This window comes from Ahaetulla prasina, chromosome 5, assembly GCF_028640845.1.
Source record: "Ahaetulla prasina isolate Xishuangbanna chromosome 5, ASM2864084v1, whole genome shotgun sequence".
In the NCBI taxonomy this organism is placed as follows: domain Eukaryota; kingdom Metazoa; phylum Chordata; class Lepidosauria; order Squamata; family Colubridae; genus Ahaetulla; species Ahaetulla prasina.
The window spans coordinates 23,528,481-23,548,282 of NC_080543.1; the positions used below are offsets into that span (position 1 = coordinate 23,528,481).

General features: G+C 41.0%; 1 protein-coding gene across 1 annotated transcript in view; it reads right to left on the bottom strand.

Annotated features, from left to right (window-relative positions):
• EXPH5 (exophilin 5) overlaps positions 1-19,802 on the bottom strand; it is a 68,406-nt gene that overhangs the window by 47,381 nt on the left and 1,223 nt on the right. The gene's annotated exons all lie outside the window — the stretch shown is intronic.

Genomic DNA, 19,802 nt, shown 5'->3' on the forward strand with positions numbered 1-19,802 from the left:
TATGGTTGACCCTCCTTCTGGCCTCTGGAAAAAGATAGCGGTACTGTAAGCCGGGGTGGGCTGCTGAGGGTTCACAGAGGTTCAGGAGAACCTCTAGCTAAGATTCTGTGCAGTTCAGAGAACCCCCAAATTCCACTCCTGGCTGGCCCTGCCCACCCCCTCCCAGAAGTCCCTATACGGCCTGTTTTGGATGCAGGTAAGTACAGGGCACATGCGGGGGCTTAGAGATGGCGAAAAATGGGCCAACTGGAAGTTCAGGAAGGGCCTCCAGAGGGCCTCTGGAGCCTGGGGAAGCTGTTTTTGCCCTCCCAGAAGCTCGAGGAAAGCCTCCGGAGCCTGGGGAGGGCAAAAACACCCCCCTGTCATGGTGCAGGAGGCCAACTAGGCCACACCCACCATGGCCATGCACACCCAGTTGCAACCGGGCAGAGAATCCTTTGCTAAAAATTTTGAAGCCCACCCCGGACTGTAAGTGAAATAAGGAGAGGCTCACTGTGCTGACCCTCAACTAACTTTCATGGTTTGTTTGTTTTTACAGAAATATATAAAAGAAACCAAAGGATCCATCTCCACAAAAGGTATCTGTGATATTAAACCAAGTTTATCAGTGGCTAATTATCTGGGATAATCAATGGTTATCCCAGAAATACAGAATATAAAATAACAGAGTTGGAAGGGACCTTTGAGGTCTTCTAGTCCAACTCCCTGCTCAAGCAGGAGACCTTATGCTACTCCAGACAAATGGCTGTCTAATCTCTTCTTAAAACTTCCAGTGATGAAGCACCCAGAAGGCAAGCCACTTCATTGGTTAATTGTTGTCACTGTTAGGAAATTTCTCCATACTTCTTGGCTGCATCTCTCCTTGATAAGTTTCCATCCATTACTTCTTGTTCTGCCTTGAACAGATGTTTGGAGTTTAGGTTGACTCCCTCTTCTCTGTGGCAGCCCCTCAAATATTGAAGGCTGCTATCATGTCACTCCTAGTCCTTCTCTTCTTTGTTAGACTAACATACCCAGTTCCCGTAACCATTCATCATATGTTTTAGCCTCTAGTCCCCCAATCGTATTTGTTGCTCTTCTCTGCACCCTTTCTAGAATCTCAATATCTTTTTGTATCCTGGTGATCCCTACTGGATGCAATATTCCAGTGTGGTCTTACCCAAGCAGTATAAAGTAGTATTTTATACTTTAGTATATCATATAAAAAGAAGTAAAAGGGATGCGATGGCTAAAGTGGCTAAGACGCTGAGCTTGTCGATCGAAAGGTTGGCAGTTCAGCAGTTCGAATCCCTAGTGCCGCATAATGGGGTGATCTCCCGTTACTTGTCCCAGCTTCTGCCAAACTAGCAGTTCGAAAGCATGTAAAAAAATGCAAGTAGAAAAATAGGGACCATCTTTGGTGGGAAGGTAACAGCATTCCGTGTGCCTTTGGCATTTAGTCATACCGGCCACATGACCATGGAGACATCTTTGGACAGCGCTGGCTTTTTGGCTTTGAAATGGCGATGAGCACCGCCCCCTAGAGTCAGGAACGACTAGCACATATGTGTGAGGGGAGCCTTTACTTTATAAAAAGAAGTAGATACTTGTTGTGTCTTGTCCGCTCTCACAGCAGCCGGGGCCTTCTTACCTGCTCCCGAACATGGAGGAATGTATGCCTCCCGATCCCAGTCCTGGCTCCATGCCCAGACAAGCTGAAGAGGAGGGGGCACCTCCCGGTCCCAGCTCTGGCTCCATGCCCAAGCAGGCTGCAGAGGAGGGAGCATCCCCCGGCCCCAGCCCTGGCTCCATGCCCAGGCAAACGGAGCAGCTAGACCCCTCCCCCTCCTCCACAGCATGTGAGCCTGAGGAAAGTTTATTTCCAACAGCTGCTGATTGGAGTGACCCTCGCATCAGAAGACTGGATAGGCGGAGGCAACAGAAGGAAGGGAGGGGCAGGCCTTAATGAGTGCTGAGTCATGGAGCCACACCCCATGGCCTATATAAAGGATCTGCTTTCTGGCAGTCTCTGAGTCAGGCAAAGTCAATCTTATCTTGCTGAAGTCACTTTCTGGTCTCCTGCCTGCTCTGAGGACTTTGCTAGGACTTTGGGCAGAGCTGCAGAGGCAAGCCTGATTCGGATTTCACTGACCCGGCCGTCAGCGGAGGAGTGGGACACGACAATACTGAATAAAAAAGCAAAGCTGGCCCAAACCCTGAAGTTCTTCTCGTTTCTGAACATAATTCACACAGATACTTTTAAGAGAGACAGACTGAGACGAAAGGGATGGAATTCAAGAATTACAGCAACCTGATGGTTATCCATATAAGAACCAATAGTGCAGAAACGAATATTGTCTTTTTGCTGCCTTCTGTTGAATTAGCAAACTAACATGTTAATAATGAAAGGGCTTGCAAGTCTCTTTACACAAGTCTCTTAAATTTTAATCAGCCCATGAACAAGCCACAGTTCATAACAAGAGAACGTTTGACCTGAATGAGTCATCATGTGTTCAAACACCTGTACTCAGAATTAGTACAAACTTCCGGAGTGGAAGATTAATCCCGCAGTCCAAAGTTCCACAATTTTTGTCTTAGACTGCATTAGTCTTAACACAAAATGTTCCCCTTCGGAAGAAAATTTTGGGAACAATGTAGGGCTAATCTGGAGATGAAGCAGGTATCATTCCATGTTGCTTAGAGCAGTGTTTCTCTGCTTCATCTACTGTAAGAAATGTGGACTTTCACTTCCGGAATTCCTCATTCTGGGAGTGGAAATCCACACTTAAAATTGCAGAGAAACACTGGTTTAGAGGTTGTATGGGACTGAATGGGACAAAACATGTTCTAACTGAATCCTAGCAAGAGAGAAAGAGAGAGAGAGAGATAATTTATGCAGAATATCCACTTCTGTGTCTTTATTTGTACCAATTATATGGGCGACCACCTCAACAAATGAATCTGGACAGCGAACTGGATTATAATAAAAACAATTAAATACATAATACAAAAGCTCTATTTGCTCTTACATTGGCCCTAGATAGAGTCACTCTCTCCCTGAACGATAGGAGACATATATTTTAAAACATCTCAGAATGTTATGTATGCCAAGACCCTTGTGGGGAGAAAAAGGATGTTGTAATCTAGATCAGGGTTGTCAAACTCAAGGCCCGGGGCCCAGATCTGGCCCTTGATGTGGTTAGATCTGGCCCCCGAGGCTACCCTGGAAACAGTGAAGGACCAGCTCCCGGCACCTCAGCCCTGGCCCAGGTCGGCTGGGCACTGATCTAAAACTTGGTGGTGGCCATCTGGGCCGGAATGCAGCCTTAAATCTGCGAGGCTCCCCTCGAGTCAGCGAGGGGCTACCACCACCACCCCTGGTTGAGTGCTGGAGACAATGGATCCCCCCAGCCCCACCCCGGCCATGACCACCCAGTCGGCTGTGACCACCCAGACACAACCACCCCAGCCATGCCCCCCCAGGTCAACCACAACCCTGATGCAGCCCTCAATGAAATCGAGTTTGACACCCCTGATCTAGATGGTTTATTATATTGGTTTATTTTGGCTCATTAAAAGGTGTGGCAAGAAAACAATACTAGTAATCCTCAAATTACAATTGTTTGTTTAGTGATTGTTCAACATTACAACTTATGCCTATTTTTCACATTTACGACCGTTGCAGCATCCCCATGGCCATGTGACCAAAATTCAGATGCTTGGCAACTGGCATGTATTTATGACAGCTGCAGTGTCCCGGGGTCACATGGTCACCTTCTGTGACCTTCTGACAGGCAAAGTTGAGAGGGAAAGCAGAGTCACTTAACTACCATGTTACTAACCTCAACGATTCATTTACAATTGTGGCAAGAAAGGTCTTAAAATGGGGCAAAACTCACTTAACAACTCTCTTGCTTAGCAATAGAAATTTTGGGTTCAATTGTGGGTCATAAACTGAGGATTATCTGTACAGGGCTTGAATCTGCTGTACCATGACACCAAAGTCACAGTTTGTTTAACAGCAATCCTGCTTTTGTCCCCAGTGTACATTTTTTCAAAAAATTATTGCATTAAATACTTCTGCCAGTAGGAATCTATGAAAAAAATACATTGCTTAAATTAGCTGCCTTCAAATTTGTCAGATCATTTTTCTCATATACTGGGGATAATGAGAATTGTATGTATCCCTGTATCTCAGGGAGAAGGATGATTCCAATAAGAAACACAAATCTACCAAGCAACAATTAACACAGTTATTAATTGTTAAAAACTAAATATAAAATATAAAACTAAATACCGTATATACTCGAGTATAAGCCGAGTTTTTCAGCACGTTTTTTGTGCTGAAAAACTTCCCCTCGGCTTATACTCGGGTCTATACGGCTTATACTCGAGTTTTTTTTTTTAAAGCCCCTCGGCTTATACTCGAGTATATACGGCTTATACTCGAGGTTTTTTTTTTTCTTTTTTTCACATTTTACCGGACGGAAGCCCTGCCGGTGCAGTGAGAGGGCGGGGCGGGGGAGCCGCCAGCCTTCTCAGCTGAGGGAGGGAGGCTTTCCCCAACCGGTAGGTGCCTCATTTCCCACCCTCGGCTTATACTCGAGTCCCCAGTTTACCCCAGTTTTTGGGGTAAAATTGGGGACCTCGGCTTATACTCGGATCGGCTTATATTCGAGTATATACGGTATAGAAGAAGGGAATGAGCCTTTGTTACAGATTATATCTGACTGGTGATTCACCAGGAGTGTATACTTTTCTCCTCACTTCATTAACCTTCCAGACAGCATGTAATTAGTATAATCAATATAATGAATCTACATTCTTGGCATGCCTATCAGAAATACACAGACAATATTAGCACAGTACACGTTGTTAAAAAACATTCCTCTTTTTGAAAAAAAAAGAACTAGATTTTTCAAACCTCCTTATAAATTTTCTGCCAGGCATGAAATTTAACAATAAAATTAGACTCTTTGTTTCATCACCTCTCAACAGTCTCTCCTTCAGCATTACCTCTTAATGATAAATCCCATAATCATGAAAAAACTCAAGAAAATACGAGCAAACTGGCAAACACTGTGATATATCTATCACATTTAAATAAAATAAAATAAAAGCTAAAATAGTTTGCTAGCCTGGTCACAGCAGGTGGCAGCACTGAGTTGATTTTGACTGATCTGGGAAAAACTCGTTGGGGTCAGATCTGCTCAGCCCTTTAAAGGAAACCACCAGGAAAATTCTAACTTTGGGGGCTTAGACCAAGAAGAGGAAAAATGTATTCAGTCCAAAGAATTCTTAGCAATGGCCACACTGATTGAGCTTTGTAAGATTTGAAAAACCCAGATCGCTAGGAATGGTCCAAATTAGGGAAGTGTATGGAAGCATGCAAATGTGAGTAGATAAATAGGTACCACTTTGGTGGGAAGGTAACAGTGTTCTGTGCGCTGCCTTAGAGTCGGACACGACTGGACAGGGAAACCTTTACCTTTTATGTTAGCCTCAGATATATCCAAGGTTAAGTACCAAGTTCACAAAATGGAAATAATTAATAATCTGCCTCTCCTACTGCATCTCCTATGGCAGCTTTCCTCAATCTATTGCCCATCAAATATATTGGGCTGTCACTGACATGCAAGATGATGCCCCTTGAAGTCCAACATAACTGGAGGAAAAGGTGGCAGAGCCTTTAATTAATGTGCCAGCTGGGCCTTTCCTCGACCTAATCCTAATGAAGGGAGGGTTGATTTTCATTTGAACTGCAGCAAGAGACAAAAAGGCAAATACTCTTTCCTGTACATAATGATGTTCACGTTGATTGCTTTCTACCAGTGGTGAAATTCAAATTTTTTTACTACCAGTTCTGTGGGCGTGGTTTGGTGGGTGTGGTGTGGCGTGGTGGGCGTGGGTGTGGCAGGGGAAGGATACTGCAAAATCTCCTTTCCCACCCCATTCCAGGGGACGGATATTGCAAAATCTCCATTCCCACCCTACTCTGGGATCAGCCAGAGGTGGCATTTGCCGGTTCTCCGAACTACTCAAAATTTCCGCTACCAGTTCTCCAGAACCTGTCAGAACCTGCTGGATTTCACCTCTGCTTTCTACCCACTCAGCTTCCCTCAATCTCCATTAGATTTTGACAGAATTTTCAGAACAACGTTTCGTTTCTTCATCAAGGAAACATCGTGAATGATTCCAACAGGATTCGGGAACATCTTTTTAAAACAGATTTTGACTAATACAGAATCAGATGAACTGATTTTTGAGCTATTCTACTAGATCTTACTTGGGATAAATCATCATCTTTGTTTAACAACCCCATATTTCCTTGAGGAGTGGAGTCTGTGCAACTGAATGGAGCTAGCAGAGTGTTTTAATGGCTGGATACCCTTCCTGTCACCAATGCGGAGTTTTGTTCAGCAGGTATATTCTCAGTGTGCCCAGAGAGAGAAATATCTGCCTCTACCTACGATTGAACTCAGAGTCTCCTGATTGTGAGGCGATTACTTGGGCTAAATAAAGTTTATATAATTGTTCCTTGTTTTTTTTTTTTTAAGAGATCCAGTCAACTGCTTTTTTCCTATAAAGGAGTTTTTCTTCTTTCAAAACAAGCAAGGAAATCAACTATCAAAAAAGTAGTTAATTCTTGATGCTTTTTTTTAAAAAAAATCTGTTCCTCTGCCTAATTACATTCCTTTTTACACAGCAGTTCTGTAAAAGAATAAGCATAATTCTCTATAAATTTCTCTACTCCCCACCCTGAGGGTGCAGAGCTACAGAAATGCAATTGGAGTCCATGAGAACAAACAACCTCTTGGGTGTGGTTGTTTTTCAACATACCATCTTTGTTTTAAAAATGCTCACTGGACAAATCACAGTCCACACAATAAGACTATCCTCATTTGCAAACAGTGATCCTGACCCATGTCTAACCCAAGGAAATTAGTAGCACATTAGTAATTTGTGGATGGAAAGAGTGTCATGCTTTCCTATATGCAATGGAAGATCCTTTCAGCTATTTAATGGAAACACAGTTGAGTCATAAGTGGCAATGGACATGTGTGGCCAAAGCTTTGATGCACGCTGACTGGGGAATTCTGGGAATTGAAGTCCACACATCTTCAAATCACCAAGGATGAGAAACATCACCTTGGGGCAATTTCGCATTCTGTTTTTCTTGATCCTCTCCTCGGTTTTATTAATTTTATTTCATTTATTTATAAGCTGCTTCAAATCAAACTGATTTTGAATGGTATAGAATTTTCTATATCCATAACTTGGGTTAAAAAAAACAGATGAAAGAATATCAAATCCTAAAATCTGCAAAACATAACCCAGCTACCAGAAATTCAATCTTTTCATTCATGGATCTTGTGTTTCAAGAATCCAAATATTTTTGCTCCTTTGATACATTATGTTGAATAGCTGGTATATGTATGGTAAACTACAATTAAGCAAAAGTTGGCTGGAACTACTTTAACAAATAAAACTTTAATAAGGTGACACTAGAGGATTATATATTTATATTTCATGCATTCCAGCTATAAAAGAGGGGAGGAACTGAATTCACGAATTTATATTATATTATATGAGTACTTCTTAACTCCCTTTCTAGCTGAAAGTTATTAACAAGGTCATTTCCCAACCCAATGACTGCCTTTGGTGCTTTTAAGCTTTTGTCCCTTGTGATTTTTTTAATAGTTGTTTATTGTGTTCATTTACCCTAAAGCTATGGCTCAATTCACTGTCAGATCACTTACGTTCCCCCTTCTCTTTTGGGGGAGGATTGTTATTATCCCCTAACCTGCTATTTAGGATGCATTAAACTCAAAACATTTTATCTTCCCAGTTAACTTTTGCAGATCCACCCCTGGGCAGGAGCAAAGGCTGATTAAATTCTTCTGCCAGGCAGAGTCTGTGAAATGTTTTAACAAGTTGCTAAAGGGTAACTGTTACATTTGAGAATGCAGAATTATCCATAAAGTTTGAGCGTACAAATTGCTCCCATAGTTATGGGCTATCAAGAGTTTCCAGACAGAAAGGCAAGAATTCCTAGCGTGAGATTTTGTCAGCTCTTTAATTGAGAGGTGTTAAACTCAAGACCTGGAGGCCAGATCCGGCTCATGGGGTGTTTAGATCGGGCCCGTGGGGCCACCCTGGAAATAGCGAAGGACCGGCCCGTGGTGCCTCTGCCAGCAAAAATGGAGCTCCGATTTCGCTGGCAGAGTGTTGCAGGAAGCCGTCCCAGCCAACAATGGAGCTTGCAAGGGCTGTGTGTGGCCCCCTGAGCTCCGATTTTGCTGGCAGAGGGTTGCAGGAAGCCGTCCCAGCCAACAATAGAGCTCGCAAGGACTGTGTGTGGCCTCCTGAGCTCTGTTTTTGCTGGCAGAGGGTTGGAGGAGGCCATCCCAAGCAAAAACAGAGCTGGGGAGCCTATTTTCGCTGGCAGAGCATTCGGACCACCACAGGTGCCCCCCCCCAAGTGATGTCATGCTGGCCATGCTCCCTGGCCATACACACCCAGTTCAAACACTATCCTGATGCGGCCCTCCATGAAACCGAGTTTGACGCCCCTGCTTTAATTGATCTACCACTGTTTAGAAATGATCACTGCAATTGCGCAAAAATCTTTTATTTCTTCAAACTTGATCTGCTGATTTTTCTCCTACATAAAAGGCAGAGGATCTTTAACTAAAAATAGAAATGTTTTCATCTGCTTTGCTGAACAAGCAAGGTCACATCCTCTACAGGTTCAAGTACAAAAATTAAATGGAATGTGATCGTTGATCATTTGTTATCCTTTGTTCTCACAAGCACATTGATTTTTTTGTTGTTGTTGAAGTTTTTCATTTATTGGAAGGACACTGGATTTTGTTTTTGTTTTTTTCACAAGGCTTCTGGTGTGTAAGACCCGCTGCTGCCCAAAAATGGCCATCTAAATTTCGCATTCCACAAAAAGAAAAAAAACATCAGGATAGAACAGGGGTGTCAAACTCGATTTCATTGAGGGCCACATTAGAGTTGTCTTTGAACTTGGGGGTGGAGTGGAGTGGGCATGGCCGGGGCGGGCATGGCCACCTTGACATTACTTGTGTCGGGGGCGCCTATGGTGGCCCGAGTGCTCTCAGAGAAAACGGGCTCCTGAGCTCCATTTTCACTGGCAGAGGCACCGCGGGCCAGTCCTTTGATGTTTCCAGGGTGGCACCGCGGGCTAGATCTAAGCACCCCGCGGGCTGGATCTGGCCACCGGGCTTTGAGTTTGACACCCGTGGAATAGAAGATAGAAAAAAGGAACCAGAAGTTCTAGTACTTAGTTGCCTTACCAAGATTCTCATGACCCCTAGCTGACCCTTTTGATCTTGAGAAAGCTGAACTGGTTACTGGTGCTTTGATGGGAGACTTGTAACTTACAGCAGACTGGGAAATTGAAAAAAATATTCCAGAAGGTGGCAATGGCAAACAGAAACCACCAGGGGTGAAATGCTCCCGGTTCAGACCGGATCGCCTGATCCGGTAGCGATGGTGGTGGATGGTTCAGGGAACCGGTAGCAAAAATTCCTCCCACCTCCATGCCCAGCTGAGCTGCGCGATCATCAGAGGGTTTTTTTTTACTTTTAAAAGCATTTTTTCTTCAGCCAAAAAAATGCTTTTAAAAGTAAAAAAAAAAAAATTGGCCATGCCCACCCAGTCACATTATCCCCCGCCCACCAAGCCACACCCACAGAACCGGTAGTAACAAATTTTACATTTCACCACTGGAAACAATCCTAGGAAAAGCAGAACTATCAGAACCACTGATAGACATTCCACCTTCTTCAGTTTGCTTGCCCTGTACTTAATGGAGGCTCTCTCATCGTCCAGCATGAAAATAATTAATGCTTTGCCCCATTCCTTAATTTGTGACTTCAAATCCATTTTTTCCTCTCCTTAGCATGTTTTCCACAAGTGTGGAGTCTGCTTTTTTCTGATCAACCACGTGCTGATCCATTAGTTGCAAGAGGAACTCACTGATCAGCTTGTCATTGTGGGCTGAGAGAGAATGAGGGCCCAAAGTCATCCAGCCACCTTTCATTCCTAAAGTGGGACTAGAACTCATAGTCTCCCAATTTCTAGTCTGGTGCCTTAACTACTAGACCAAACTGGCTCTCTGACTTCAAATCCAATGCTTTCCTCAAAATTTTAAAGTAGCTCATTTGATGACGAGTCTGACATAAAAGAAATCTTGCGGATTTCAGTAAGGCTTTTAACTGAATGGTTGCAATTCCTGGCTAAGGATAAGGCATTATTTGCTTCATCAAAGCTTTTTGAGAAGTCACAACTGGATGGGTTCATATCATATGTAAGCATGGCTTACAAGCATGGCTTACAAACCTATGGCTAGATTTTATAATAGGCTATGTCAAAATCAAACAAACCTTATTTATGTGTGAATATGATATGTGAATCCAGTAACCATCTTCTGTTTTAATAACTTTTTAAAATGCCTTTTTTTCATTCCACTAATTACTAATGTGATCAATACTCCCAGGGCAAGGGAGTATTTTACTCAGCAACAATTAATGACTCAATATATACATTATGTTCACTGTAATTAGAATTCAAACTACATATTCACAGATGTTTTTAATTGACTTTCCTTCTCTAACTACAGAAAAAAATAACAATCCCTGTCCAACATAATTATTACACATTTTACCAGCACCTTATTTCTTGATTGTGCTAATGTGCCATAATGACTGTAGATAGATAATTACTTTGATGGAAACTGGTACCTCTTATCTTCTCCTCTCAAAAATGAGATCTACGGAAAATGGTTTCAGGAAGTAGAGAACTCTTGTCATTACACATACAAATTAGATTGTGTGATTCTATTGATTGTCCAGTTCATTGGTGTAGGGCCAGAGCTACAATAAGAAAGACTTTCTCTAATAAAGGAGAATATTCGTAACTCAGGGTTGAAATGGTGCTCTCTGAGCTTGGTTGTTTTCTCGCAGACGTTTCATTACCCAAACTAGGTAACATCATCAGTGCTGGTAGACGTTATCCAGTAATGAAATGTCTATAAGAAAACAACTAAGCTGTTGTTGAAAACCCTTCAAGCTCAGAGGGTATGAAGGGTTTTCTGTAGCCTAGGAACCACAACAGCAGTCTTGGAACTTCTGGCTGTAATGTCATCATCTTTCTTGTTAGTTCTTCAATCTTTTGCAAGTGAGGAAGCAGAAAGTGCAACACGAAAGAAGAGGCTAGTTCTCAGCTCTCCTTCCTCTGGGAGAGATATTGGTCAATTAGGGCCAGAAAAAGCAACTACTGAATTAGCTACAGAAGTAAGCAGAGGATGAATACCTTATCACTTTCATTTCATGGGCTTTCCAAAACCTTAAACCATCATTAAACCGGTGGCTACTGCTTGGGAATGCCCAACAGATTGCCATGTACCCTCTTTAAAAAGGAGAATGATCTGCATATCCTATCTAAACTGACCTTATGATGCACCTAGAGAGAAAATAAAATATTTGATGTAATGGCTACATTCATGTTACAGTCTTAACTAGGACTAACTTCTCTGCATATAATTTTTAATCAAATTTTTGGTTAAATTTTTAAGTAAATAGTTAATACTATAGGAAACTGTGCACCATAAATGAAACATTCTGGCTAAGTCTGCACAAGAGTCTAGAATAAAATGGGCTTGTTTGTTTGTGTACAGCTTTTGTTTGAAAATGATCTACCGTATATACTCGAGTATAAGCCGAGTTTTTCAGCACATTTTTTGTGCTGAAAAACGTCCCCTCGGCTTATACTCGGGTCTATACGGCTTATACTCGAGTTTTTTTTTTTTTAAGCCCCTCGGCTTATACTCGAGTATATACGGCTTATACTCGAGTTTTTTTTTTTCTTTTTTTCACATTTTACCGGACTGAAGCCCTGCCGGTGCAGTGAGAGGGCGGGGCGGGGGAGCCGCCAGCCTTCTCAGCTGAGGGAGGGAGGGTTTCCCCAACCGGTAGGTGCCTCATTTCCCACCCTCGGCTTATACTCGAGTCCCCAGTTTACCCCAGTTTTTGGGGTAAAATTGGGGACCTCGGCTTATACTCGGATCGGCTTATATTCGAGTATATACGGTATCTATTGACTCTTCTCTCTCTCTCTCTCTCTCTCTCTCTCTCTCTCTCAACTGCAGAAAGAACATTTGTAGACTTGGGAAATTATTCTTCTTTTCTGAAAAAGGAAGGAGAACTCAAAAATCAGTTTATGAGAGCGGGGACAGTAGTGCTAATGTGAGAAGCTGCAAATGGTCATAAGTACAGTATGACCAGTTGCTGAGCATCTGAATTATGGTCCATGTGAATGCTGGGGACACCAGTCAGAACCTCAAAATCGGATCACAAGTACCTTTTGGGGAGGTCCGTTGTAATTCTGAATGATCACTAGGCGATCAGTGGTAAGTCGAGGACTGCTACTTGTAAGATAGAGTACATATGATGAATTGCAACTTTTATGCCATCATGAGGATAATGAAGAGTTAAAGCACCAAAGGAAAAGTTACTGTAAGAAATGTGTTCTCAAATCATGAGACCTAGGAAGATAAGCATCCGGTTGAGTCTTATAACAAAATGCAGAGGGCGGGGAATTAGTATGTGTTATAAAACCATGGGTAAACAAGAAGCATCAGTTGCATGACTTATAAGTTCAAATCAAGCTGGACTAACAATACTCTGGAATCCCTGGAGATAATTGCTTCCTAATGCTTGTTTATTGAAATGGTGTAACTGAAAGAAAAAAAAGATAGTTATTATTGAAATGCATTTTTTATTCTCTACTACTCAGCTTTCTAATGAAATAGAGATTTATTACAAGGGATCAAAACATTCTCATGTTTTGCCTTCATAATTGACCATTTAATAAATCTTCATTTATGCTTAGGGTTCCCCCCCCCACTTATTACATTTGGAACCCACCCTACTCTTAGACAACTGTGGGCAGCTTACACAGTTAAAAACCAATGTATAAAATAACACAATTGACTGGATATTTATAGACCATTTCAACTGTTTTTATGAAATCATTAAATTTAACTTTAACATAACGAATTTAAGAAAGAGAATAATTGCATCCCATTAGTTTTATTCTCTATCAAATACTCTACGAAAGCAAATGTTGGACTTTGAAGAAGCATGATTGGAAAAGTATTACGCTTTTGATCTTCGGTGTTCGGGGACAACTTAGGAATATTATGTATAGACAAGAAAGTAACAAATGCAGTATCAAAAAGTTGAACCCAGATTCCTCAAATGACCTCAAATGATCTTATTTCGGGTATGTAATATGAAGATCTAGCTCTTTGGAGAGAAGTATATACAGGTAGTCCTCGACTTATGACAATTGGCCCCAAAATTTCTGTTGTTAAGGGAAACATTTGTTAAGTGAATTTTGCCCCATTTTACAACCTTTCTTGCTACAGTTGTTAACTGAATCATTACAGTTGACAATTTAGTAATATGGTTGATAAGTGAATCTGTCTTCTCCATTGATTTTGCTTGTCCAAAGGTTGCAATAGGGGTTCACATGACCCTGGACCCCAGCAACGGTCATAGGAATAAACCAATTGCCAAGCATCTGAATTTTGATCACATGATCATAGAAATGCTACAAAGGTTGTAAGTTTAAAAAATGGTCATAAGTCACTTTTTTCAGTACCATTGTAACTTTGAACGGTCATTAAATGAACTGTTGTAAGTTGAGGGCTACCTGTAATGTCAGTAGTTTTGTCATATAGGGCAGAAGAGTAAAAAAAAATCACAGTTATACAATTTGTATTGGGCTCAGTGTAAGCCTTGCTTTCCTCCATTAGTAACTTGTTTCACTCCTCTGTGCATCCCTGGAGCAGATGGAAAGAAACAATGCAGAGATGGTTCAAATGGAGGAGGGCTCTTATCTTTGTGTTCGGAGGCCAGAAGGAAAGATTAACCTTAAATTATATTCTGTTCCAGTTCAGAAGGCACTTTGGTTTAGCTGACTAACTTTAGGTAATTGCAGTTATTCCTTGCTTAGTAACTGTTTTGACGTTACAATCAATGGTGAGATTCAAATTTTTTACTACCGGTTCTGTGGGCGTGGCTTGGTGGGCATAGCTTGGTTGGTGTGGCAGGGGAAGGATACTGTAAAATCTCCATTCCCTCCCCACTCCAGGGGAAGGTTACTGCAAAATCCCCATTTCCTCCCGATCAGCTGGGACTTGGGAGGCAGAGAATAGATGGGAGCGGGGTCAGTCAGAAGTGGTATTTACCGGTTCTCCGTACTACTCAAAATTTCCACTACCAGTTCTCTAGAACTGGTCAGAACCTGCTGAATACCACCTCTGGTTACAATGGATCCAAAAAAGGTACTTACAACCCAGATTTGAAGTTCTCATGACTACCCCTCCCTCCGTGATCACATGGCTGTATCTTGGGTGCTTGGCTACTGGCCTGCATTTATGGCCTTCGCAGCTTCTTACAGTTATATGACCACCATTTACATTTTTTTTGGCCAGAAACTAGCATTTAATTCCGGTTTCCAGAAAAAAAACACTCATTGCAACAAGCTCACTTAATGACCACGGCATTTGCATAATGACTGCAGTGTTTGCTTAACAACTTAAGCAAATTTGCTTAATGATCATAACGATTTGCTTGAAGAGTCAGCGCTGTCCGAAGACATCTCCATGGTCATGTGGCCAGCATGACTAAATGCCAAAGACACACAGAACGCTGTTACCTTCCCAACAAAGGTGGTCCCTATTTTTCCACTTGCATTTTTTATGTGCTTTCGAACTGCTAGGTTGGCAAAAGCTGGGACAAGTAATGGGAGCTCACCCCATTATGCAGCACTAGGGTTTTGAACTGCTCAGCTGCCGGCCTTTTGATCGACAAGCTCAGCGTCTTAGCCACTGAGCCACAGCGTCCCTTAGGATGTGGTTTAGTCACACTCAAATCTGATTCACCAGGGAGGGAAATTAATAGTACTCTAGAAATGTTCATTGCAAAATGAACTGCGATGTGAAACAATAGTCTACTAATGTACAGTTACATCATCCGTTTCTGCCATTGGCTCAGAGAAGTTATAATCAGCCTGAATATCAGGGAGAGGAACTCCACCTTTATACATAAGTTTGAATAAAAACAAATAGCCTGAAAACACCCTTCTAATACTTCCATAGACTGGTTGGTACATAGCAATATCTGTTCCACTGAAGACTGAATTAATTTCATTACTGCAGTTAACAACTAGTCTCATTAAGCCTAGAGGTTCTTTAAAAAGGTAGCATAATTTACATGCTTGTGATTAGAGATAAAAGTCAATGTTCTTCATATGATTATCTGCACACACCACAACACTGCTTAATTTATACTTTACATGTAGTCTAGTTAGGCAACTTATTGTCTCCATTGTAATCTTCCAATCTGGTATCCTCCAGATGAATTTGGCCTACAAATTTATGCAAGGCAGCCTGTAAGTCAGAATTTTAAACGGGCTTTAGGATGTGTATCCTTATTGTACTTGCTTACTGGCGGTGTGTGTGTGTAAATGCCATTGAGGTACTTTTGAGTAAACACATATTAATGTTTTTTCTTGAAGATGTTTTGCTTCTCATCCAAGAAGCTTCATTGATTCTGGCAGACTGATGGGGTGTGGGGAGGAGGAAGGATGAGTTCTGAGATGATGGGGTGGTGGAAGGATCATATTTCTTTGCAGTCATTTGTAGGTCCTTAACACTCATGATCCTTCCATCCGCCCTCACTGTCCTGCCAGAACTGATGAAGATTCTTGGATGAGAAGCGCAACTTGTCTTCAAGAAAAACAAAAAAACAAAAGTCCAGTTGCCTTTTGAAGAAACACCTTTGAAACAACCATAACCTAGATGACTGAGAATCTCCATAGACACATATCTGTGTTAAACAAATGTGACTTTTCACTGGACATGGAAGAGGAGTGGCATAACAGCATTTTTATGTCTGCAATTTATTTTTTTATGCTAATGGGAAGAAATCCAGGTACAGTGGTAAGCAAGAAAGGCCCATTTCCATTTGCCTTGGGATATTGCTGCTAATTAAATTCCAAGCTAAGCCATTAATTTCCTTAAGGATAAGGAGAAAAGTTGAGGTTTGTGAATTAAATGCTTTCAAACACTCCTTTTGTTTCAATGATAGATATTACCAAGTTAAATAAGGGCATATTCAAATGATATTTGTTCAAACATGTGAATGCAATCAGCACTAGTAAATACTTCGTTATTTTACTGCCATGTTGACCATTCAAAGCTTTGGGCTGCCATGCTGCCTGAGTATTGGGGGACTTAAAATCCAGCATATCTGGAGGCAATAGATTTGAGAATCTATTCTATGGGCCAAGCTTATTACAACATATGAGGTGGACGGATTATGGTCTTTGGACTGTTGAACAGAGATAGAAGGTAGTAGATGATATACAAGTTGATCTTTTCCAGTATATTGCAGCTACCCAACTGTTTAAAAAAGAATATTTTACTGCTACCTAGACTAGACTGTGGAAATGAAAGAAGGTTAGAAAAACAGTGAATTTTTATGGATTAAGGATTTTTAATTATTTAATTAAGGATTTAGCAGCCTATTATTTTTTCTGAATTCTACAATGTATTTTTGTTTTTTGCTCTGGTTCTACTTAGTGGACCTTGGATTTCTAGCAACCAAAAACAACAAATAGATTTGAGAACCAGGATGTTCTGTTCAACTTTAATATATGTTCAGAATGGATATATATTTGTTTCTCGTCAAATCTATAAGCAGCATTTTTAAAATAAAAAATATCACTTTTTAATAGAGAAAGGTAAAACTGTCAAAATTGGATGATCAGTCTAAATCCCATTTGCCTAAATTTCCATGTAGCTATCTTGGAATGCTGAAAAAGGAAGAGGGAATTAATAGCAATATTAATACCTGCAAAGTTAATTTATAAAATCATCCCTGCCCCTCCTCCACAAAGGGCTTGGAACACTTTTTCCTCCTAAGAAGACCTCACAAGGTCAATGCTATGAGTAAGACTCTTTAACAAGTACTTTGCAACCTATTAGTGAACTCCCTAGGGTAGATATTGACAAGGAATATTATCAAAAATGAAGTTGTAAAATCAATACATGATGAGTTCCATTAGTATTTACGTTCTCTAGTGGACGTCCAATGTAGGCTCCAAGAACACATCTGTGACCTGTAGACTTTAACTCCCAGAATTCCCTAGACAGCCCAAATATATTGACAATTTCCCAAATTTCAAGCAGCACAGCTGAATTCTCAGAGATGCAGCTTTAACACATTTGGAAGATGCTACACTGGAAAAGGAAGAACAATACTTCCACAGCACTCAGAAAAACTATGTGGACATAACACATTCTATAAGAAAGACTTATGAAGAGTCAATATAGTATAAAAACAAATAAAAATATCTAATGTTTAAGTTGGGATAACTCATGATATTCTGTACATGAGATTTAGGATAAGATGGCATGTAACTAAATAAGAATCACTGACCTAAGACAAAGCAATCCCATTCCAGCTGCTAATAACCCAACTGAACTCTTTGGAGTGTAGGAAGTTAGCACTCACCCCACTCCTAGAAGAATGAAATATTTTAGAAAATATTTTAAAAGGCAGAATATATTTCCCTGGATAAGAAATGGAGAAACTTGTTTTAAAGACAAAGCAGCTTCCTGACTCCCCCCACCTTTGTCAATGGGTCAGAGACAGAAACTCACTCCCCTGCACCTTTGTCAATGGGTCAGAGGTAGAAACTCATTCTCCCCACCTTTGTCAATGGGCCATCATCTGCAACATAATAGGACCCATCTAGCAACTGAAACTCACCACATGACACCTAGGAAGATTACATCAGCCAGCAAGGCTAGCTAAGACCCCCACCCACTGGGAGTCTGACAACCAATCAGGATATCCTGTGCCCCGGAAAGTTCAAAGCTCAGAGAAAGCATAAAGCCAGGGAGCGCACAGGATCTCATCCCTTTTCTGTTCAGGATCTCAAGCCATGTGATCCTGGCCACCATTAAACCATCTTTCCAAGCAGTCTCCATGTTTCCAGTGTCTTTGTCCCCACTTGGAACTGAACCCAGATGGATATTTCTTCCAACAGGAGCTCAGGATTATTCTTTCTTATACAAGCAAACTACAGAGCAAAGTCCCCTAAAGAAAGAATTAGAGAGCTTGGGAGGAATTTTAAAAATGAAACAAAGTCCAGAAACAAAGGAGTCTATGTTCAGACAACAGCTTCATGTTGTCTTGTTAGGAGCCAATCCTAAGTTTGTTTATGTATTTATTTATAAGGTTTATTGATTGTTTCATTCAGGCTCTACATTGTATAGAATAGAAAATTAACATTATGCACCTTTCAAATGAAGATGATGTCTTTAACATGCAAATGAACCAGTAACAGACAAAATATTCTGAAAATTAATGTCACAAAACTCAGGCTCAAATCTTTCAATTTACAAGTATAGAATAGAATAGAATTTTTATTGGCCAAGTGTGATTGGACACACAAGGAATTTGTCTTGGTGCCCAAAATTTCTGTTGCTAAGTGAGACATTTGTTAAGAGAGTTTTGCCCAATTTTACCACCTTTCTTTCTGTAGTTGTTAAGTGAATTACTGCAGTTGTTAAGTTAGTGACATGATTGTAACGCGAATCTGGCTTCCCCATTGACTTTGCCTATCAGAAGGTCGCAAATAGTGATCACATGATTCTGGGACACTGCAACCATCATAAATATGAGTCAGTTGCCAAGCATCTGAATTTTGTTCACATGACCATAGAGATGCCACAGTGATCGTGTGGAAAATGGTGATAAGTCACTTTTTTTCAGTGCCATTGTAACTTTGAACAGTTACTAAATGAACTGTTGTAAGTTGAGGACTATCTGTAATCAGTTTGTCTGCATAGTGTATATTACAAATGCTAATAGTCAAAAACAAATGAGCATATTGTAGAGAAAGAAGTTCAAATATGTGTTGGAGTTTTCTTATAGTAGGGTGTCAGACTCACGTTGTCACGGCAGCATCACGAGACATATCGGGACTTTTTCCCCCTTTGCTAAACCAGGCGTGGGTGTGGCTAGCATGTGACGCATCCAGCCAGTGGGCCGGGAGTTTGACAGCCCTACCTTATAGGTTTAGTTTGAAAAGAAATCCACTACATACAATGAAACTAACTCAAGGAGTTGGATACAGGAAGCCTGTGATTTTAATCAGATAATTGAATTCATGGTATCCTGAAATAAACTGAAATTGACAAGACTCGGTTTCATATGGCGCTATCACAACTGAGTCTCCTGATCAAAATGAGAATTACATGAAAAGCCTTACCTATGATGCAAATTCAGTAAAATAGTTTTATGATTCCATTCAGTTGACCCAAATTTGACTTTTGATGCTAATATGTAGGATGTTTTGCAATGCTTATATATGCGTGCAACTGGCTCATAATGAGATGAATTGCTGGGAGGCAGTGATGCTTACAATTTCTCCAGTGAAGGGAGCATCAGAATAAACCTTTCCTTGGGAACAATGCTTAAGGCACTGTCACAAAGGAAAATGGAAATACTCCATTTCAATGTTTGAAGGCTAGCCTCATGAAGGCTAGTAGTAAAAGGCCATTTAATATACCATCCTATTTTTTTATCCGGAAGCAAACCCAAATCTACTCAGCTGGGTTTACTTCAGCTAAATTTATCGAAGCGCTGTTGAAATATCCAAAATGTACCCCCCCAAAAAAAACCAAAATCCCAAAACAAAACAAAATCAAAAAA